This window comes from Polyergus mexicanus, unplaced genomic scaffold (genome assembly GCF_030449975.1).
Source record: "Polyergus mexicanus isolate NDT 795.1 unplaced genomic scaffold, iyPolMexi1.0 SCAF_52, whole genome shotgun sequence".
Taxonomy (NCBI): Eukaryota; Metazoa; Arthropoda; class Insecta; order Hymenoptera; family Formicidae; genus Polyergus; species Polyergus mexicanus.
Window position 1 is genome coordinate 45,001 of NW_027223372.1, and position 5,000 is coordinate 50,000.

Sequence of the window (5,000 nt, forward strand, 5' to 3'; positions counted from 1 at the left end):
ATATGCTTAAATTCAGCGGGTAATCTCGCCTGCTCTGAGGTCGTCAAAGAGTTTAGTTTTCGATAACCGTGGCCGCGCCGCCTCCTCCGCCGGCTCTTTTCTCACTTAGAGAGCGAGCGTCGGGAGAGCGGCAGCGCCGGCACAGCGGCTTCGCATTGTACTCGGAGGAGTGGCGAGGAGACGTGTTGTTTGTGACAACGATTCTTCCACGCGCGGCTCGCAGCCGCTAATAGGAGGAAATGTAAGCCGATCGAATCTCGTTCGAGTTGTCTGCTTGCAAACAACGAATAAGATCGGCGCGGATCGCGTCATCTTCGATCGCCGGGGACGCGAGATACATTGCGAGCGAGTGTGCGCGTACACGTACATCTCTATCACCCACATCCTTCAAATTTTCTCTCCGCATATCGTGTGTTATGCACGGATATGGGATACGACGGGGCGAATCGGATTCGACGAGTACACGACGACGCGTGCCGGTCCCCTATATTCGTTTTCGAGAATTTCGTGGACTCGGACAAGCGGTCGGCTCGCGATTCACCCGCGTTAAGGAGGGCTCTCTCGCTCTTTTCTCTCCGCGTACCGCCGGGCGACGACGCGCCGCGGTTCTCTCCTACCGTTTGCGCGGAAGGTGGCGCGCACCAAGACTCGCGCGTAAGAGGCGCGAGCGCGCGCTGGCGCACCGGGAGACCGCGAGAGGGATAACGCAACGTGTGTGCGCGTGTCTTCTACTCCCTCTCTCCTTCGACAGTTTCCGGGCGCGCGCGCGCAGGCTCCCTATCTTTACTTACTGCGTGTGTGCGTACGCTGCTCTCACTCTTCCTTTTCCTCGGTGTTATTTCAGACGACGCCAAGGGGCCGCCTCTCGGGACGGCTCGTCTCGGGCGAACGTCCAACTATCGCTCGTACACCGTTTGCGCGAACGGGCACGGTGGCCCGGCGCGCAAAGGCGCAAGCAGTTTCGAGGTACTAAAACGACCCTCAGCCAGGCGTGGTCCGGGAATTGTATCCGTGGACCGCAATGTGCGTTCGAAATGTCGATGTTCATGTGTCCTGCAGTTCACAAGTTGACGCGCAATTAGCTGCGTTCTTCATCGACCCACGAGCCAAGTGATCCACCGTTCAGGGTAATCGTTTTGCAATTCTTGCGTTCAACGAACGCTTCGTTCATCCATCTTAGTCTCCTCTCCGAAGAGAGAGAGATAAAATCGTTGGCCCTTCGATCAGCCTGGCCGCGCGCGTCCGAGCACGCGCGCGGACCGCCGCCACCGCTGGGGAGGCTACGGCACAAAAGTTGTTTCGCGATCGGAGCGTCTCTTCCCCGTACATATAATATAATAATATATATATTTGGAAGAGCCGGGGCGGAATGTTCTTTGAAGAAACCGTCGGACTTGATCGGGTGTGATCCGTCCTCTCGCCCGTTCGTCCGATAGCCGCGCGCTCGCGTACAAACACGCTGACCGCTGCCCCGGTGCGGGGAGGGGCGCGTTCACGAGCGTTGCGGACGCACGGACGGGCGTAGGTTACCACCGGTACGCGCTAACGCCGGATCGTAACTCTGCGCTTGGCAAGAGCGCGATCGGGAAAGCGTCTTCTGCTCCGAATCGCATTCATGTAATTTCGCAATTTGCGCAACGAGCCTCAACGGGTCGCGCGCGACGCGACGCGACGCCGGTTGCGGCTACGAAGCTTAAGGAGAGAGTCTCGGATAATCCTCTCCTCCTCCATCCCGCTCGCACGACGCCGACCGCACCGAAAAAGGCCGACGGCGCTCTGCTGCTGGCTTCCCTTTCTCTCTCGGGTCGTCGCAGAGGCGCGCGGCGTTCGACGCGCGTCGTCGTATTAGTACATGCGGGATATAATCCGTCAATTCCATTTTACTTTCGTATCTGTTTTCTTTGTCCATTCAGTCGCCGACTGCTGCGAGCGCGCGTCCAAAAGACTCGAGACGCAGAGCAGGACCTCCGGAACGTTAATGATCCTTCCGCAGGTTCACCTACGGAAACCTTGTTACGACTTTTACTTCCTCTAAATGATCAAGTTTGGTCATCTTCCCGGCAACATCGGCAATGCCGAGACATTGCCGCGCACCAGTCCGAAGACCTCACTAAATCATTCAATCGGTAGTAGCGACGGGCGGTGTGTACAAAGGGCAGGGACGTAATCAACGCGAGCTTATGACTCGCGCTTACTGGGAATTCCTCGTTCATGGGGAACAATTGCAAGCCCCAATCCCTAGCACGAAGGAGGTTCAGCGGGTTACCCGGGCCTTTCGGCCAGGGAACACACGCTGATTCCTTCAGTGTAGCGCGCGTGCGGCCCAGAACATCTAAGGGCATCACAGACCTGTTATTGCTCAATCTCGTGCGGCTAGAAGCCGCCTGTCCCTCTAAGAAGATTTGTTTGTACGTTGGTAGTAAAAACCCGCCAGCCGAAGCCGGGGGCCTTCGCGATACCATAAGGTACGCCTATTTAGCAGGCTAGAGTCTCGTTCGTTATCGGAATTAACCAGACAAATCGCTCCACCAACTAAGAACGGCCATGCACCACCACCCACCGAATCAAGAAAGAGCTATCAATCTGTCAATCCTTCCGGTGTCTGGGCCTGGTGAGGTTTCCCGTGTTGAGTCAAATTAAGCCGCAGGCTCCACTCCTGGTGGTGCCCTTCCGTCAATTCCTTTAAGTTTCAGCTTTGCAACCATACTTCCCCCGGAACCCAAAAGCTTTGGTTTCCCGGAAGCTGCCCGCCGAGTCATCGGAGGAACTTCGGCGGATCGCTAGCTGGCATCGTTTATGGTTAGAACTAGGGCGGTATCTGATCGCCTTCGAACCTCTAACTTTCGTTCTTGATTAATGAAAACATTTTTGGCAAATGCTTTCGCTTCTGTCCGTCTTGCGACGATCCAAGAATTTCACCTCTAACGTCGCAATACGAATGCCCCCATCTGTCCCTATTAATCATTACCTCGGGGTTCCGAAAACCAACAAAATAGAACCGAGGTCCTATTCCATTATTCCATGCACGCAGTATTCAGGCGAAGGTAGCCTGCTTTAAGCACTCTAATTTGTTCAAAGTAAACGTACCGGCCCGACTCGACACTCAGTAAAGAGCACCGCGACGGGATATTAGTTGGGCCGCCCCTCGCGAGGCTAAGCCCACCGGTAGGACGTCCCACATCACGCCAGTTAAACACCGCGAGCGGTGAACCGACGGTGTGCGACACAGATTCAACTACGAGCTTTTTAACCGCAACAACTTTAATATACGCTATTGGAGCTGGAATTACCGCGGCTGCTGGCACCAGACTTGCCCTCCAATGGATCCTCGTTAAAGGATTTAAAGTGTACTCATTCCGATTACGGGGCCTCGGATGAGTCCCGTATCGTTATTTTTCGTCACTACCTCCCCGTGCCGGGAGTGGGTAATTTGCGCGCCTGCTGCCTTCCTTGGATGTGGTAGCCGTTTCTCAGGCTCCCTCTCCGGAATCGAACCCTGATTCCCCGTTACCCGTTACAACCATGGTAGGCGCAGAACCTACCATCGACAGTTGATAAGGCAGACATTTGAAAGATGCGTCGCCGGTGCTAGGACCGTGCGATCAGCACAAAGTTATTCAGAGTCACCAAAATAAACGGTGGACGAACGGCGAACCGCCCGCCACCGATTGGTTTTGATCTAATAAAAGCGTCCCTTCCATCACTGGTCGGGACTCTGTTTTGCATGTATTAGCTCTAGAATTACCACAGTTATCCAAGTAAATGTGGGTACAATCTAATGAACCATAACTGATTTAATGAGCCATTCGCGGTTTCACCTTAATTCGGCATGCACTGAGACATGCATGGCTTAATCTTTGAGACAAGCATATGACTACTGGCAGGATCAACCAGGGAGCTTCGTGTTCGGTTACTCGCGTGGAGCGGTAACTCGCGAGCGAGCCCGAAGGCCCGTCGCTATTAAGCTCTTACTTCTCGCGCCGCCGGTCTTTATTAGCCGGTCGGCGACACTCTCTATCTACTTACTTACTTATTACGCAACACACTTTATGCGTGCGTCTCGTCTTCGTGAGAGGAGCGAGGCGGTCCGTGTATATAATAAACCTCCTCCTCTCTTACTTCAAGATCATTCTCCATTTTATATTGTGTATTATAAAAAGATCATACTCATTCTCATTCTCCCAATGTAAACGCGCGATCGCGAGGACCGCGCGATTTACCCTGACGCTAGATCGACGATGCCGATGCTTAGACGTCGAGGATAAATGTGCTATCGTGCTTTTAGCACGCACTTATATTTCGCTACGGCGTACAAAGCGTGCGGGAAGAACGTTGTAATCCGTCCTTCCACGCCACTCGTATCCGTGGAGTAAACGTTCGGTAAGCGCGACGATTCCGCTGCTGCGTCCAAGACGAGAGGGAATCGCGCGGCCAACACACTAGATGCGTGCGCGCCACATAAGAGCCATTCGGTCTTGCGACACCGACTCGTGGCAATGCTGTGCTCGTAATAAAAGTGTGTGCATAGAATAAGCGCCGAAGCGCGACACGTCGTACCCTCTTATAATACCCAACCGGACGGCCAGGCGGTCGGCGACGACACGGCTTTTTGCTTAGCGAGCGCGAGCTCGAGCTCGTCGAAATTTTGTCGACGAGAGCGTAAATACAATAGTCTCTTCCCTCATAGAGACGTTTTACTCGGACTCTGTCCGATAAAGCACAACACAAATCGCCGTTTGTGTTTTCTTCTCTCCTCTTAAACAATAATAAATCTCTCCTGTATCGTTCGTTTTAAACGTTCTCGAAAAGACAAGAACGCAAGAATCGTGCGAGCCGCGCGAAGAACGCGCAACCGCCCGTTCGTCCGATTCGGTTCGGTCCGACGCGCCGAGCGCGACGTACCTCTTATAATACCCAACCGAGCGGCCAGGCGGTCGGCGACGCACGGTACTACGCACGGTCGCTTATGAGTGCGAGCGTCGAAATACCCACGCGCTCGA

At 54.2% G+C, this 5,000-nt stretch overlaps 2 non-coding genes and 1 pseudogene across 2 annotated transcripts; all 3 read right to left on the bottom strand.

The window, feature by feature from the left end:
• Positions 1-43, bottom strand: part of LOC138943890 (large subunit ribosomal RNA) — a 7,579-nt pseudogene extending 7,536 nt beyond the window's left edge.
• A 932-nt stretch (positions 44-975) lies between these two features.
• LOC138943896 (5.8S ribosomal RNA) lies at positions 976-1,130 on the bottom strand. Its single transcript, XR_011448576.1, has one exon. It is a non-coding gene; the product is annotated as a 5.8S ribosomal RNA (ribosomal RNA).
• An 846-nt stretch (positions 1,131-1,976) lies between these two features.
• On the bottom strand, positions 1,977-3,897 carry LOC138943882 (small subunit ribosomal RNA). The gene has a single exon (XR_011448568.1). It is a non-coding gene; the product is annotated as a small subunit ribosomal RNA (ribosomal RNA).
• Between the last annotated feature and the right edge of the window lie 1,103 nt (positions 3,898-5,000).